The following is an 18,764-nucleotide window of genomic DNA, read 5'->3' as shown; positions in this document are numbered from 1 at the left end:
GATCAGACTATGCTCTGAAAGAACGAGTTTGTTCGACCATTAGTGTTGTTTTTGGCAGCCTATTTTAGTTTTAGTCTAGTCTTTGTATCAAGCTGTCATTTTAGTTTTAGTCACGTTCATAGTCTTTTTAGTCTAGTCAAGTTTCAGTCGACTAAAAGTCTGAGCATTTTAGTCTATTTAGTCAGAATTATCCATGACTATTTTAGTCTAGTTTTAGTCGACGAAAACTGATGACATTTAGTCTAGTTTTAGTCAATGAAAATTATATTTTAGTCTCTTTTTAGTAATGCCATTCTATTTAACCCAGTCAATATATTATAAGTACCTAGGCCAACAAGGGATGCTTGGTACAGTCAGTCAGGTAGGAACTAAGAACCCACTTCACTACAGTCTCTCACACAAACAAATACACACACACACACACACACACACACACACACACACACACACACACACACACACACACACACACACACACACACACACACACACTAGTCACACATGTTAGCCCACTTTACACTCTCTCACAAACAAATATACACACACGCTAGTCATACACATTTGTCTCAGTCGTTTTCAGCTCCAGTGGCTAACATCTAAAGCTAACGTTAAAACGAGACACATTAACCACAGCTTCATGAGTGAGCGTGAGCTTTTTTAAAATAGAAAGTAACGTTACGTTAATGTCTTGACTTACCTAAATTTCATTATGGAATGGCTTGAGATGTCTCTTAAGGTTCGTGGTGTTTTTTCCTGTGATTTTGTGGCCTCATTTCTCCCCATCTTTTTCCACAACACATTCCATTTTATTTTCCATTTCTATGTAATGAAAGTATTTGCAAATGTCGTTTCTTCTTTTTCTCCCAAAGATGAACTCTGGCTGGCCGGCCACGGTCCCTTTCTCAGTGTCAGACTTAATTTAGTTTGTTGTCGTTTACGCTAACTGCAAGTGCATCTTCTAAATAACGCCGCGAGTGGCTTGAGGAAGTGACGTGGACTGCACAGTGCAATCTGATGAAGCCCCCGATGTGAGACACAGGAAACAGAAATATTGCAAAATAATAAGAGTAACACGACTAAACGAGATGAAATAACATTTCAACGAAAATGAGGAGACATTTTAGCATAGTTTTTATTTTGTAAACCACATTTAGTCTTGTTTTTATTTGTCAAAAACTATTGCATTATACATTTAATTATAGTCATCGTCACATGACCAGCATTTACAGTGCCTTGCGAAAGTATTCGGCCCCCTTGAACGTTTCGACCTTTTGCCACATTTCAGGCCTCAAACATAAAGATATAAAACTGTAATTTTTTGTGAAGAATCAACAACAAGTGGGTCCCAATTATGAAGTGGAACGAAATTCATTGGCTATTTCAAACTTTTTTAACAAATAAAAAACTGAAAAAGTGGGCGTGCAAAATTATTCAGCCCCTTTACTTTCAGTGCAGCAAACTCTCTCCAGAAGTTCAGTGAGGATCTCTGAATGATCCAATGTTGACCTAAATGACTAATGATGATAAATAGAATCCAGCTGTGTGTAATCAAGTCTCCGTATAAATGCACCTGCTCTGTGATAGTCTCAGAGGTCCGTGTAAAGCGCAGAGAGCATCATGAAGAACAAGGAACACACCAGGCAGGTCCGAGATACTGTTGTGGAGAAGTTTAAAGCCGGTTTGGATACAAAAAGATTTCCCAAGCTTTAAACATCCCAAGGAGCACTGTGCAAGCGATAATATTGAAATGGAAGGAGTATCAGACCACTACAAATCTCACGAACCCGGCCGTCCCTCTAAACTTTCAGCTCATACAATGAGAAGACTGATCAGAGATGCAGCCAAGAGGCCCATGATCACTCTGGATGAACTGCAGAGATCTACAGCTGAGGTGGGAGACTCTGTCCATAGGACAACAATCAGTCGTATACTGCACAAATCTGGCCTTTATGAAAGAGTGGCAAGAAGAAAGCCATTTCTTAAAGATATCCATAAAAGTGTTGTTTAAAGTTTGCCAAAAGCCACCTGGGAGACACACCAAACATGTGGAAGAAGGTGCTGTGGTCAGATGAAACCAAAATCAAACTTTTTGGCAACAATGCAAAACGTTATGTTTGGCGTAAAAGCAACACAGCTCATCACCCTGAACCCACCATCCCCACTGTCAAACATGGTGGTGGCAGCATCATGGTTTGGGCCTGCTTTTCTTCAGCAGGGACAGGGAAGATGGTTAAAATTGATGGGAAGATGGATGGAGCCAAATACAGGACCATTCTGGAAGAAAACCTGATGGAGTCTGCAAAAGACCTGAGACTGGGACGGAGATTTGTCTTCCAACAAGACAATGATCCAAAACATAAAGCAAAATCTACAATGGAATGGTTCACAAATAAACATATCCAGGTGTTAGAATGGCCAAGTCAAAGTCCAGACCTGAATCCAATCGAGAATCTGTGGAAAGAACTGAAAACTGCTGTTCACAAACGCTCTCCATCCAACCTCACTGAGCTCGAGCTGTTTTGCAAGGAGGAATGGGCAAAAATGTCAGTCTCTCGATGTGCAAAACTGATAGAGACAAGCCCAAGCGACTTACAGCTGTAATCGCGCGCAAAAGGTGGCGCTACAAAGTATTAACTAAAGGGCGCTGAATAATTTTGCACGCCCAATATTTCAGTTTTTTATTTGTTTAAAAGGTTTGAAATATCCAATAAATTTCGTTCCACTTCATGATTGTGTCCCACTTGTTGTTGATTCTTCACAAAAAATTACAGTTTTATATCTTTATGTTTGAGGCCTGAAATGTGGCAAAAGGTCGAAAAGTTCAAGGGGGCCGAATACTTTCGCAAGGCACTGTACGTTGCGTCTCGTTTTCGTCACGTGATAAATGTTCGTTGACGACGATATTTAGTCATAGTTTTCGTTGACGAAAGCAACACTATCGACCACGTCCGAAGGCAAATGTGTTTATAGCTGATCCAAACTGTGTGGAGGAGGTTTCCAAAGCTGTTCGACTATATAACTAGCACAATAACATGCTAATGCTAACAGGTGCCAAGGGTCCCTCCCACAGTCCCTCACTATAAGACGATTTGGTCATTAGTTATAGTAATATTAGTCATTACGTACAGTATATTCTGTCACGTTTGAAGTGTTTGACATGTCTACAGGTCAGATTTTCCATGTGAGGATCAACAAAGTCATTAGTATTCAACCTCAGGGGACCATAAATATCTGCACTAAATTTCATGGTAATCCATCTGATAGTTTGAAGCATTACTATCCATAGAGACCTTGCACCACTAGCTTGGCTAAAAGTAACACATAGTGTAACAGCACTCCCACTCAGTGCTGGTCTGTCCCAGTCAATCTGTTTATTTGCATTCTAGCTCCAGACAACATGCTAAATGTAACACCTCACTTCCTGTTAGGGAGTGAGCATCTGCGTGTTTTGGCCAAGAGATGAAAGTTGGATCACTAGTGTTTCAGTTTTGGAGTCTCACAATGGGCTTTTATTCCTACAATTATGTCACCGACTCAGGCCCGCAACTAACAAATATATTCATTTATACATTAAGGTACCGATAACTTTCTCAATTTATCATTTGGTTGATAGAATGTCAGAAAATAGTCCAAGGTTTTCCGATGTCAGCCCAAAACCCAAACTTATTCAGTAAGCAATGATACAAAACAGACAAAAGCAGAAAATGATTTGAGTTTTTTTTCTTAAAAAACAAATTAATTGATTATCAAAAAAGTTGCTTATGTATTCTTGGTAAATACCAAATGAACATTCAAAAACATATGGGTATATGCACAAAAACCTACACATGCACGCACGCACACACACACACACACACACACACACACAGAAACATACGTGTCAGCTGTCTGGTCTGTTTGCCACACACACAAAGGAAGAAGAAGTGAGAGTCTCCTTCTGTTTCGGCTTCCTGTCTTTTCTCCCTTCCTCCCTCCATCCTCTGCAGCTGTACATCCAGCTCCATTAGCTGCCTGTATGCCTCCCTCTCAGCAGATAAATCATTCATCCCCGGGCTTGCACGCTGCCTGCTGCAGACTCCCCTGTTTGCGTGGGAACGCTGCGTTATGAGCTACGTCCACATGACCTTGTTTTGACACAGCGGTGAATGGCTGCTTGTTTGGACTCTGCGGTGAGCCTCATCACTCCGCCTTCCACTTTTTTGCATGAATTGTTTTCCAGACAATGACCACAGAGGCTCACGCACATGCCAGCAAATAGGATGCTTGGCTGCTGTGTCATCAATTAATGATCGCAGCTCTCCTACCTGAGCGTCTGGAGCGAGCTGTTGCAGGGACATTGCGTCGAGGAGGAGGGGGCCGCAGGGCCAGAACGTGGGGCTTTTCAGGGCTCACGCAATTCAAACGACACAACAGTGAAAGTGTCAGCTGTTTATGGGAGAGTGGAGGTGATAACTTATCCCTCCTGACAGCAAGGTATCATGCCACAGAAATGTGGTGATGTGGATGTTTAACCTTAATTTAGCCAAAGATGACGGTATGCATGGCACGGTGGTGGCAGGATGTGACTGTTGGGTTGCTAGTTCCAATCCCTAGACTAGTTTGCAAAATCTTACTGAGGGAGTTTAAAATGCCAACCGGGACGTCCCTATCCTGACATCACTAGACCAAATCGCAAATGTGTCTGTTTGGTCTGGAACCTCTCAGTTCATTTTTCGATTTCCAACGGCCATAGACCAAAATGCCTCTGGATTAGAACCAATCAGAGGACCGATATGCAACCTGTGCATATCGGAAACAAAACTTCAACGTGACCAGGCATCTGGAATAAGTTCAATCCTAATTATAATTTAGAATATCATGCTAATAATGGGTTAGTAACCATGCTAATCATTCTGTTACACCAACATGCCAAATGTTAGCATGATGCACAAACTATAATTTGGATATATTGAAAAAACATTTTTGACACTGTACCGTACTAGGTTTTGGCCTCAACCTCTACTGTGATCATATGCTAATATTGAATGCTAACATGTTAACGGGAACATGTTGATGTTGATTTGAAAGCCTGTATATTTTAGATTTGAAACAGCTGGAATAACCAATAAATACTACAAAATGTTTCCAGTGCTGCTTCAATATGAATTTAATAGTGCTTTTGTTTTCTGTCTGGGCTTGAATTACTTCTGACTGGAGGGAGAAGTTCTGATGAAACTCTGACATATTTCTCTCTAAGAAATTCCGCTGCTAAAGATCCATGCTATTTTTTTACCAGCACAGTTAAGATTTAACATCTAGCAGAATGAAAAAACACAATTAAAATTCCTCCAGCACAGCTACAGTCTTTATGCAGTGGAGAGTCCAGATGCATCTGCATCTAAAGCCTTTAAAAACAGCCTGAATTGATTCTTGGAGAGTTATTTTTTTCTTAAACAGCATCCCCTATTCTTTTTCAAGTTTTCTCATCTAACTGCTCACTGTTGCACTAGTATTTATCCACGACGTTCCACTGTCCATTACCTTCCGTTCTGTTTGTGTTGTAATTCTAAACTCCAGTGGATTTCTGAGGACTCTGGTTGATTGCTCCTCAGATCTCTGCAGGGTAAATCCAGACAGCTAGCTAGACTATCTGTCCAATCAGAGTTTTCTGTTGCCCGACTAAAACAACCTTTGAATTTACACGTTCTGCCAAAACAAGTTCCTTTTCGAGGCTATTTTGCAGAGGCACTGTGGCTCCGTCCGGTGCTTAGCACCGCCCATGATGATTGTGATTGGTTTAAAGAAATGCCAATAAACCAGAGCACGTTTTTCTCCCATCCCAGAATGCTGTGTGGACTAACCATACCCTCCTCCGCGGCGCTGTGGAGGAAGTTCTGGCAATGGGAGACTACTGTTACACTTATTTAAAGACAGTTGGGGGGGGAAGGGGTGCCTTTCACTTTCATTTTCCCTCCTGCAGTTGATGGTTAACAAGGGCTTACATTTTAAAATCTGTGCTAACAAGGGCAGTTTTAGGTGGTCAGTGGTCAGGATTTAGTTTTGGCCTGGAGGCAGAGAAGCGGACTAATAACCAAAAACACGGAGCTCACTATTCCTGCCAACACGCCCTTTAGCTTTATTTTTTCTCCTTTGCTGATCATTTGCTCAGGACAGGTAGAACTCAGCAGGAACATCTGTAGCTAAATCCATAAATATTAGCAATCCATATTCTCTCCCACTCTTGCAGCCTACTTAACATTCTGTACTGTAAGTCTCCGCAGAATGTGTTTACATAAGCCTCCAATCGTTTGTATTCTGTTTTCCTGCTTATTTTACATTCTATTTGTGTGCTGCTATTCTGGTTTCTTTTCCCCTGTTGAATCCTGTTATTCTGCTGCTGCTGCTGCTGCTGCTGCTGCAAAATCTCATTCCTCCGCAGGGATCACCAAAGTTTAATCTGTGATTTAATAACCCAAATGTTGCTGGTTAAATCTCTGGCACCAAGAAGAGTATTAGCTGCGGAGTGGAGGGTAACTGGTGCTAAATCTGGAGCTAGATGTTAACCTTAAACTGACCCTGACCTTTTAGTCCCACTACAAGCTCCTGCAGAACTTTGCCTGGAAGCTTAGAGGGGCTATATGTAACTTTCAGTTTGTATTGATCTTAGTGGCCACTTTGGGCAAAAGCAGTAGAGTTTTTACCACACCTGCTGTCATAGAGGTCTTTTCTTTACTGTGCTGTGTTGCCCACTGTAGATTGCTGAGTTAGCGTTTCCGGGAGGTCATACAGTTGCGGTGAATGTTTTACTCAGAGAGAAAATTCATTCATGTACAATAAGAGAATGTGTTACAGATGCATCGTTGCATTTCAAGTGGTAACTTAGCCTACTTTGGATGTATCATGAGCTAAACCGGGTAACGTTATCACTGTGTCACGAGCCAAAGCATTAAGAGTTTGTTGTAGCAACCAATGATTAATATAGCGCATTTCTTAACGCCGCCCAAGCCAATTGTAATTGGTTTAAAGAAATGCCAATAAACCAGAGACATTTTTCTCCCATACCGGAATGCTGTGTGGACTAGCCAGACCTTCCTCCGCAGTGCTACGGAGGAAGGTCTGGCAATGCGGGACTAATGATGACCGTACTGTATCATCAGCTTTGGAGCAGATGCTGTCAGACTTACTGTACACAACCTTCATTAGGTGCTGTGGCCCTCAGCTGTAACATGCTCCGGTTGATGTAGGGGACTGCAATCAATATCAAAATATAAAGTATTTAATTAAACAATAAATTAGGATTTCACAGAAAAATCAGTGGACCCAAATTTAAGTTGTTTAACAGTGGAAACAATTTTAAGAGAATAATTTAGTTCAGTTACTGTAATAGCAGGAAGACTTTTAGGGTAATGTGTGAAAAAAATTATTTGAGTTCTGAGTTTAAAGTCAGAATTCTGACTTTAAACTCAGAACTCAAATGAAATGTTCACATATGACCCTAATCCTCTTCCGTAAAGCTTTTATTCTTTTATGTCAAAACTTCTTAATTAAGCTGACGTAGAACTGTATGTGTGTGTATGTATGTATGTATGTATGTATGTATGTATGTATGTATGTATGTATGTATGTATGTATCTTAATTACTTAAAATATAAGGGGACTAAAAATGGCAACCATATTTTCATTTTTCATCAACCAAGGCCTGATGCCTGGTTGCCAGCCAGGCAACCACTTTTAAAAGTTAAAGGTGCAATATGTAATATTGTGTGTAATACTGGCAGCTAGCGGTTAAAATAGTTACTGCACTACCAATTCAAAATACTGGAGAGTCGTTTCCCCCGCCCCCTCCTGCCCAGACTCGAAGTTCACGGGGGTTGCCAGGCTGAGACCGCAGCATTCACAACAATGTTGCTAGACACTTTTCTCACATAGCCAGACATTACTCCACAGCACAGCGGAGTAGCTAACGGTAGATGCTGGCTATATTGACAGTCATAAAAGCCCGTGCTCATTCGGGGCTCTGTAACCAACTGACAGACATACTTTTTCGGCTTAAAATTACAGTATGAACCGCTAAAAACACAACAACCTCACCGTCCTCTCCACACGCCAGTCAGGCACACTTCCTCGGCTTAGAATTACAATACGAAACGCTAAAAATACCACTACCTTACCGACGGAACACACTTCATTGGCTTAGAATTATGGCAAAAATCGCTAAACACACTGCAAACTCACAGTCCTCTCTTTCCGATTTACAGCCCCCCTCTCGTGGCTTAAAATAACTCACCGTTGTCGGCTCCAGCCGCTGACGAGGCTACACGCTGTAAACAGCCGTGGGCTGCTTGCCTGGTTCTCCGGTAACGTTAACAGGTAGCAGGGTTAGCATGGACCAGTCGGGATCACTTTACTGGCAGTGTCTCAATTGTTTGTGCGAGTAACCAACTCGGGTACTCTAGCTGCTACTCTGCGTCCTTTTGGGCTCTAAGCTGTCTCCATCTTTCAAATACATCTCCAATATTTACCAGGGGGTTGTTATGTCTCTGGTCACGCAACTGTTAGAAACATGCTGTTTTCTTTTTTTTAGGTCGGGTAGAATCTATCTCCGTTGATCCTGTTCGTTTGTTTGCTGCTTTCATGGCTGTACTAACGTTACAGCTGTAGCGCGCTGGGTTTACGTTTTTACAGGTATATCTGGCAACCCAGCCTGGCTGTCAAACTGGGCCGTTGATAACAACACACAGATCAAAACATAAACATAAATTCCGTCACGGAATGTAAATTTCAAAAAGAAAAAATACTGAAATTAGCATTGTTGTCAGAAAAGATAGTATTTCAGTTTAACATGTTTCCTTAATATCTGATGAGGCATTGGTGTCATTTTTGGATTTATTACAGTACAAATATTACATATTGGACCTTTAATGTAGAGCTCTGTAAGTATATGAGCAACCGAATATGGCTAGTGATATTTTGATGCACAGTGGTTTAGATATTATTTAATGTATTTAGATTTGATCACTTTCAAGCCATGAATATTTGGAAAAAAACGCCTAAAAAATAGCATTTACACTATCAGGACACTGATCACTCAGACGAAGTCCTCAAGCCAGAGTGACTTCATCTGAGTCATAACATAATAATAACTTTGCAAACGACATATTAGACATAAATTAAAAAAGAGAAATGCATTATAAAGACACATTTTCATTACAGGTTTAACAAACCCCTTTTTATGAAGCTGTTATAGTCCATCATTATCCGCAGTGGGAGACTGAAAAACAGTGTTTGATATATTAGTAAACTAGTATTCTGGCCTGCCCCTTTTTGTCATTGTTGAGTTGGTGCAGTGTGAAAAAGTCACTAAATCGTGAGGACAAGTTGGCAGCAGTGAAGGGGTCACCTAGGAGAGACGCAGCGAGAGCTATAGAGACATATTTCATATAGAGACCTATTTCCAGCGGATGTGTGTGGTCAGTGAAATTATCTTTTTATAATTTCATGAAACAGGAGATCTCTGTTCTGTTTGTTTGTTTGTTTGGATTGGTAGTGGATGTCTGCCTGAGCTGGCGAGGACAGAGGGATGAGAAAAAGAAGGGAAGGAGGAAGGGGGGAGGGAGGAAATGAGGCCTCAGGGGGGAGTGCGGGCGATCAGACCAGCTTCCCACAGTTCTGCCGGATCGTGAGAAAGGCGGCGAGGATTGAGCCCTGCCGTCTGGAGTGTGGGCTAATTGATTTAAGCCGTTTCTACGGGGGGATTTACCTTGCCGGTAATTAGAGGTGATTTCTGACAGCGTGGCGGCTCACCGGGCTGAGAGCCCCTGCAGACGGATTTACACTACAGGATCCAGTCCAAAAAATCTCACTTTTTGTGTTTTTGTAAGCCAGGGGGTCAAAATTGTGTACATCTTATGACATAGAGCCTTTGATTCCTATGAGAAGTTAAATAAAATCCCCAAACTGTTGAAGCTGTCAATCTTTGCTTTCACTTGATTTGAAACCGATATAACAATACATCATGCTCTTTAAACAAATAGGATCACTACAAACCCCAAAGGACAAATAACCAGATGGTTGGTTTAGAGAAGGGTTAAGCTATTCGCATTTGTATTTAACATCTATTCACATACAATAGTATTTAGTTTTAATGCAAGAAAATGTATTAAATAAGTTTAGAAGTTTAGAGTTCAAAATAAATCATTATTTGTGCTTATAAGGTTTGCAGTTCTACCTTGTCAGGCGGCAGCCATTAAAGTCTAACTTTAGCCCCGTCCCTGTCCTCTGGCACTGCCGTCTAAATATGGAAACCCACATGGAGTCAGATTTTTCCATTTGTTTGGACAACATTTCAAAGATCCAAACTGTGTCACAGATGCAGAAGAGGCAGATTTGAGCAGTGTAAATTCAGCGTTTTGAAAGAGCGCCTGGCTCCCTGAAGCGTCACGGTGCCAAGTTTGACTTTGCTCTATTTTAAGCCGCTTGTCTGAGATAACCTTCTGGGTGAGAGAGGAGTTAGGAAACCTGCTTTACTGTGACACAGAGTTTCCCCCCGAAAATGTTTTTCTCTATTTAGAGGGGTTTGAATCATGTATCAAGACTTTATGATTGATACATGCTTGCTTTAGGATTGCTCCAGTTGGAAATGGTGAAGACACAGACGCAAGCGAACATACTTTAAGAGGAGCAAAATAACCATTAGCAGAGTAGGCCAGGAAGTTAAACCAGAACTTTGAGCTTTCAAACCTATCACTGGCAGGTTGAGGGATTTCACACAAGTTAGGAAATGCAATTACGGGTGCCCGGATAGCTCAGTTGGTAGAGCGGGCACCCATATATAGAGGTTTACTCCTCGACGTAGCGGGCCAGGGTTCGACTCCCTTTGCTGCATGTCATTCTGCCTCTCTCTCCCCTTTCATGTCTTCAGCTGAAAAATAATATAAAGGACAGTTAATGCTCTTACACTATTTATCCAAAAGCATGTAGATACCATACACAATATAGGGACACTTAAAGATAACATCAATATGTAATATAGTTGAAAATCCTTCCAAAGGAACAGGTATAATTCTATTCTGCTGCAATAACAGCTTCCACTCTTTCTACGCATTCTCAAGAACGGGTTCGTATGACCTCATACGAAAAGTTATGCACACTAAAACGTATGATATTGTACGAAAACTAGGAGACCGCCGGCTGTTCACCTGACCTCGGCTACAGAGCTCCGTGACGTCGAGCGACAGTAGCTAGATGTTTTAAGCCGCTACAGAGATTCCTGCCACCGGCTACAGACCTCCGTCACAGCTCGGTCGTATCAGCGGCAGTTAGTAGATGTATTTAGCCTCTACGGAGCTCTGCAACACCTGCTACGGTGCTCCGCATGGTGCTCCATCAAGGTGCTCCATCAAGGTGCTCCATCAAGGTGCTCCATCAAGGTGCTCCATCAAGGTGCTCCATCAAGGTCAGCGTTAGTTGGTGGTTCAGTTACCTGAGAATAGGTGACTGTGAGCCGGGTACACTCAATGTTTTTTTTAAGCCCCCAATGTCGACTTCAAGGCAGCGTTGCGACTGTCGACTTCAAGGCACCTAATCCTAACCTTAACCCTTACCGTTGCCTAATCCTAGACGACGTTGGGGGCTTAAAACACCAAACACAGCGTTCTGTTGAGATTCCGGTTAAATTTAGGCAAGAAAAAGTGAGTTATGCGGCGCCGAAAGTTAAATTTAGTCACCAAACAACTAGTTAAGTTTAGGAAAAAGATTGTGGTTTGGATTAAAACACTCCCAAGAAACACAAATTTCCTGGGTGAAAGTCTTTTGTTTTCTCCAGGAAGCGAACTCCGCTCCCTGGCAGGGTTAGGGTTAGTAGTCTCGCCAGACATTCCCCCACAGCACTGCGTAGGGCTGCACAATTAATCGCAATTTTATCCAAATCGCAATATGGACTAGTCCAAATAGTCCAAATCGCGGGGGGGGGGACGCAATATTTGTTAAAGGCAAAATATGTGTCTTACCATTCTCAATGTAAGTGTGGGGCTGCAGAGACGTCCTGGGCCTACAAATCCTATCCTACAGACTAAAGAAAAAAATCTTTGTTTGGTACAGATTCATGCAAAAATCACACTACATGACTATAGTACATTTTTATTTGTGTTTCAATGAAAACTAGAATGATGATCCAAAAAGTGGATCATTCCCTCCAATATCGTGAATCATATCGCAATCGCAACATCAGTCAAAATAATCACAATTTGACATTTTCCTCATATCGTGCAGCCCTAACACTGCGGAGGAGGGTCTGGCTAGTCCACACAGCATTCCGTGCTCTGGTTTATTGGCATTTCTTTAAACCAATCACAATCGTCTTGGGCGTCACTAAGTGCCAAGCAGAGCCACAGTGCCGCTGCAAAATAGCCTCGGGAAGGAACTTGTTTTTGTGGAATGTGTACGTTCAAAAGTTGTTTTAGTCGTGCAACAGAAAACTCTGATTGGACAGATAGTCTAGCTAGCTGTCTGGATTTACCCTGCAGAGATCTGAGGAGCAGTTAACCATAGTTAAAATATCAACACAAAGCGTAAGGTAAAGGTAATCCAGCGGAATATCCGGCGACAGTGGAGCAATCCCAGAAGTGGAACGTCGTGGATATAGACTAGGGTTAGTCCCTATGCGGCCAGTGTTGTTCTTATACACTGGCAGTCAATATGGTGCATACAGCAAAAAACGTGGAAATCATACGAATTACAGTGCTTTTTGAATGTATGGTTCATGAGAACGCCAGATGTTGGAACCTGCTGCAGGGATTTGCTCCCATTCAGACACAAGAGCATTAGTGAGGTTGATGATGTGTTGGACTGGTGTTGGCTGATAAGACCAAAAGTGTTGGATGGGGTTGACGTCAAGGCTCTGTGCAGACCTGCAAAGTTCTTCAGCTTCTTCAGCTATAGAGCTGGCTTTGGTATGTTGAAACTTACTTTCCAACAGGAAAGTTGAAAGCACGTTGTTGTCTTTAATATCATTGTATAATGCAGAATTAAGATTTCCCTTCACTGGATCTAAGGGGTCCATACAGCCGTAGACAAACGTATATATATTATTGTAGGCAAGAGTGTCCACATATTTCTGGCCACATCGGTTAATTATTGACCTGGGAAATGGCAGTCTGACCACAAAGCTTTCCGTCACATCTCACGGCCTTCATCTTCAGATGAATGATGAATGGAGTTTGTTCAGTTGAAGCTCTGGATTAGGCTAAGAAAAAGCAGTGGTTCGCAACCTTTAAGGCTTGCGATCACTTTAAATTATGCAATGAGGCACTTGTGACCCCTCATCTAGATTACAGCCTTAGTGTGGACATACATTATGCATTCATTCAACCTTTATTTCTACTCAAGATCTTTAAGGGGCAGCCCTCATTCACAATGACATTGAGTTACAAAGGCAAAGAAAACAACACAGAAAAGGAAAGCAACACCATCATAAGAACATAGAATTCACCAAAACCTTCCGAAATAGAAAAACTATTTGATAAAAAAGAATTACAACCATGTAAAGCAATTAGGGTCCAAAATCAGATTTCTGAAATGTCCAAAAGGCACAAGTAAGTTGATGTTAAGGAAGTGCTGTATTTTGTTCAACGAGCCAGGTGCACTAAATCTAAAAGCAGTTTTTCCAAGTTCAGACCGAGCTCATGGAACATGAAGTAAGAGCCTGTCAGCAGAGTGAGTCTGATAATGTCCCTCTAAAGGATAAGGTAGTTCTGTGAGGTAATTATACAGCAAGCAGGTCAACCAAAGAGTGAATTTTCCTTAACAAACTGTTACATTTGGAGGATTTTAAGAAACCTTGGAGGAAAAAGCATTGAGTATTCCAAATGATGTCTGAAAAACAGAAATACATATGTGTAGGTACCCTCCCGGGTGGGGACCACTACTTTAAATGGAAAGGACTAAAACTACCCATGCTGCAAAAATGTCTCGTGCTAAACAGTCTCTATTATTCTAAACACACTGAAATTATCAAAACAAGGGGTGACACATGCTCGGGTTAGTTTCCCGTGTCATCTGACTTCTTAAAGGAATATTTCACCGCTGGAAAGCTGAATATATCTTTAAATTGGGTCACTTATGTAGTAGAAATGTGAAAAGAAAATAGAAATTGGTGCCTTCTAGGCCGAGAAAAGCCAGAAAATGCGTTTTTGGCTTATATGGATGAAAGACACCAAATTCCAGAATGCACCTGCTTCGCTGCTTTATGAGTCCACTCCCAAGCCACGCCTACCGCTTGACAGACCGACAGAGGCATTCAACTCAAGCGTGTTTTATTGTCATTTCAACCATATACACGAAACGTTTCATCGTGACTGAAGTGGTGTTACGCATTTAAAATATATAAAAACGACATTATATAAAAACGACATACGAAACAGGCTACATTTAGTACACACGCATTATATGCTCCGTGAAGTTCAGCTAACGCATACTGGCATTAGCGCTTGGTGGGCTGTAAACACCGAGCATAAACACAGCCGTGAATTAACGTGCAATGTAGAATGGTCGGTATTTAACAGTCACAAACTCCACCAGCAGTTAGCAGTTAAATGGATACAAATCACCACATTTCTGCACCACTCGGTGTTAACACAGCCCACCTCTTTTACCTGGCGACAGAGCATCTCTAGCTCGAAGGGCTAGCAGGCCTGGTAGCTGGACAGTCCAGTACACTATTCAAGCATGTTTCCACAACAACAAAAACACGGCAGTCTCTGAACTCGCGTTGGGAGTTTCGTTGAAGTTGGATGTATTCCAGTTTGTGGTCTAAATGAGCGGACACTTGCAAGCAGGATCCGTAAAGTTCAGCTAACGCATACTAGCATTGGTGTAGCTAAACACTGAGTATAAACACAGCCGCGAATTAGCATGGAATGTCGAATGATCGGCATTAAACAGTCACAAATTTTATTTTCCGATCTGTACCAATGTATCCTGGTGGTACACACGTGTGGTAGTTTGAATGCACATAATTGTTGTAAATGTTTGCTGCTGAAAACGGAGAGCCTGTTTAGCGAAGCTTCAAGATGGCTGACAGTCGTTTTCATTCGGAATACCTCGGCCAGACTCGGCAGTCCAACCCCCTGTAGGCAGGTTTAAAACATGCGGAAGTAGCTCCTACTATTGGCTGTAGTCCTTTGCCTCTGGCCAAAAAATCTTCCAATGACGCAAAAATCGTCATTTTACGTCATCGGAAGATTTTTTCCAGACCCCCAATGCAGAGATCTCTCGTGTTAGGGATGAGGGAGGGAAGCACGGTCATTCAGAAATACTATCTGGTTTCTACTGATACAAAGCTGAATGCTAAATCGGTGAAGTATCCCTTTAAATAATTTCTTTAAAATGAGTGAGTAACTTTAAAGGTCCCATGACATGGTGCTCTTTGGATACTTTTATATAGACCTTAGTGGTCCCCTAATACTCTATCTGAAGTCTCTTTTATATAGGCCTTAGTGGTCCCCTAATACTGTATCTGAAGTCTCTTTTATATAGACCTTAGTGGTCCCCTAATACTGTATCTGAAGTCTTTTTTATATAGGCCTTAGTGGTCCCCTAATACTGTATCTGAAGTCTCTTTTATATAGGCCTTAGTGGTCCACTAATACTGTATCTGAAGTCTCTTTTATATAGACCTTAGTGGTCCCCTAATACTGTATCTGAAGTCTTTTTTATATAGGCCTTAGTGGTCCCCTAATACTGTATCTGAAGTCTCTTTTATATAGACCTTAGTGGTCCCCTAATACTGTATCTGAAGTCTCTTTTATAGGCTCGGCCTTAGTGGTCCCCTAATACTGTATCTGATGTCTCTCTTATATAGGCCTTAGTGGTCCCCTAATACTGTATCTGAAGTCTCTTTTATATAGACCTTAGTGGTCCCCTAATACTGTATCTGAAGTCTTTTTTATATAGGCCTTAGTGGTCCCCTAATACTGTATCTGAAGTCTCTTTTATATAGGCCTTAGTGGTCCCCTAATACTGTATCTGAAGTCTTGTCCCAAAATTCAGCCTTGGTGCAGAAATACAGCCACTAGAGCCAGTCCCACAATGAGCTTTCCTTAGGATGTGCCATTTCTGTGTCTGTAGCTATTGAGGGGAGGAGAGGTGGAGGAGTGGGGGTGTGGCCTTGACCAACTGCCACTTTGCTTGTTTGAAAGCCATGATGTCTCTCTCTCATGGGTGGGCCAAATTCTCTGGGCGGGCAAAGCAGAGAAAGGGTAACCTTGCTCCTTATGACCTCATAAGGAGAAGATTCCAGATCGGCCCATCTGAGCTTTCATTTTCTCAAAGGCAGAGCAGGATACCCAGGCCTCGGTTTACACCTATCACCATTTCTAGCCACTGGGGGACCATAGGCAGGCTGGGGGAACGCATATTCATGTTAAAAAACCTCATAAAGTGACATTTTCATGCCATGGGACCTTTAAATGAAGTAACAGAACTCAGAAACAAACAAGAAGCTTGAAATTTATTTATACAAAGTGAGATCACTGTTAAGGTGGATATTTTTCGTAGTGAAAGCTGATTGTCCTGATGGTAGCTCAGAGAGTGAATTGTTGCTCGGAAGCCAAATTACTGGTTACAACGCTCTGTAAATAAAACAGCGCTCGGTGCCAAGTTAGAACGCCGGCTTGCCTGGACGTGTGGGTGACTAATGGCATGGAATTAGCTGTAGCATGTGGGCCGTCTGTCAGCGCTATCAGCTGGTAAGTGGCACTGGTCAAGCCTACCTCCTCTGCACACAGCCACCCACCTGGTACTGTGGAATTATGGGAACTCTAGTTTAAGTGTGTGCGTGTGTTGGCTTCCTTTCAATTCATTTTACAGGGAAATTTCTCTCGCAGAAGAAGCAGGGAAGAAAAAGGTGTGAGACTCATCCGTCTGATGAAAGTTGCACATGAGACATCCTGTTTATTTAAACTAAATTAACCCACTAGAATAATATCGTCAGCTTAATAAGAAACCTACCTGGAAATCTATTTTGTTCTTATTAACATGAGCGAAAAAGTCTGCCATTGGGGTGAGAGGATTTCTCTTTTTCTCAACGCAGTTTCTTTTTGTTATTTTCTATAATTAATTGCCAAAGTAAGAGAAACTACTGGAGAAAATTACACTTTTTTTCTATCCATTAACTCAGGACACATGCCGGAAGACACAGAAGCATCTATTTCTGATGCTCAGAGCGTCTTCCTTCTTCCTCTCCAGCGTGTTTTATATTCCAGTCTGCTGCAGTGGACACGACTCAGATCATAGCAGCAGCGGGGAGGACTCTGGCTCTGCTGTTACATTTCTCTCTCTCTCTCTTAATCTTTAAAAACAAATCTAAAATAAAACAACTTTTCTTCAAATGAACACCTTTTGTTCCTTTACAAGTAACCGACCTTTGGCTCAGTCCAGTAAAAAAACGCCTCGGCGAGCTTTGAGCGTTCACAGCGTCCTCCCCCTTGCAACTTCAAATGATAACAACTGTATCTGTGATAGAACAGATCTTTTTCTCCATGTACATCTTCAACAATGAAAAAAGCTGACAAGACACCCATTCTTCTCCTCCCTTCTGTTTCATGTCTCCCTTCAGTGTAATACAGTGTCTAGGACAGAAACGACTGCCAAGACCTTTGACCCCCTCCCTGCCTTTTTTTTTCCTAGCCGGCTGTGACGCTAAGTAGAGCGTGACAGGCTGATGTGACAAGGAGGTGTCGGTGATGTGACAGCTCTATCAAGCTGTCCGACTCGTGTCCCACAGCGGGAGGAGGTGCCGATGTGTGGGTGATTTTTTTAAGACGATCACACCGGTAGAAGAAAAAGAAGAAGGGGAGGGGAGCTCATTTAGCCATTTGCCGCTACATAAAGTCTGATGTCGCCCTGCCCGCCCTCCTGGTGAAACATGAAATATTCATCTCATGCATAATTTGGAGGGAAAGCTTTGAAAGGATCTGTTGTAGATCCTCCTTCATTACAGATGAAAAACAAAGATCATTCGACCCCCTCCGGTCGCGGCTAAACCCCAGACTTTATTCAGCATTTGTCTCCCGCTGGTTTTTCAGCCAAACGCGGCGTTAGGAGTTCAGGTTGTAGCTCCTTGAACCCTGACTCTCTCTCCCTCTCGTGTGTGTCGTCTCCATGAATACCTTGATGGAGTTGGGCTCTCCTCGCTGCCTTTCCCGCTACAGGTGACAAAATAGCAATCTCTGTGGGATTGGTTTCCCATCTCAGCGTTGCTACAGTCAGCAGTCTGCGGCAGACAGCGTCTCCGGGGCGACGGCTCTGACATATGTATCTGTCACACGGCCTGCTGGCTCACACGCCTCACTCAGTCTGTCCTGTTGAATTAGTCACTGTGTGTGTGTGTGTGTGTGTGTGTGTGTGTGTGTGTGTGTGTGTGTGTGCGTGTGCGTGTGTCTTTAAACGCTAGATTCATAAAGCTTATTTCAGGGTATTTTTTGTCAAATTTTTTTGCAAATGAAGTTTGAGGTTACTTTCAGAGTTTGTTTGCTGAAGTTTGGGATCACTTTTTTTCTGTTTTTCATCAAACTCAAAGTTCCCGCAATTTTTGCAAGTTCCCGCAATTTTTGCAAGTTTCCGCAATTTCATCGCATAAAATTGCATAAATATCCCGCATATTCCATCGCATTTTTTAAGAAAACTTAATCAAGGATTTTTGCCCGCAACAATCACAAAAAAACTCAGCATTTTTCTGGAAGGACTGGACAATAAAGCTTTCTATCTGTACTCTTTAGTCAGTTTCT

The 18,764-nt window shown here is 42.1% G+C and overlaps 1 long non-coding RNA gene across 1 annotated transcript in view; it reads left to right on the top strand.

Moving 5' to 3' along the window:
• LOC120548801 overlaps positions 1-17,659 on the top strand; it is a 32,339-nt gene extending 14,680 nt beyond the window's left edge. The window contains exon 3 of the long non-coding RNA XR_005637282.1: positions 17,594-17,659. This is a non-coding gene — a long non-coding RNA (uncharacterized LOC120548801). The remainder of the gene's footprint in view (positions 1-17,593) is intronic.
• The last annotated feature ends 1,105 nt before the right edge of the window (positions 17,660-18,764 follow it).

Source organism: Perca fluviatilis, chromosome 20 (genome assembly GCF_010015445.1).
Source record: "Perca fluviatilis chromosome 20, GENO_Pfluv_1.0, whole genome shotgun sequence".
NCBI classification, from domain to species: domain Eukaryota; kingdom Metazoa; phylum Chordata; class Actinopteri; order Perciformes; family Percidae; genus Perca; species Perca fluviatilis.
This window is presented reverse-complemented; position numbering and strand designations above follow the sequence as displayed.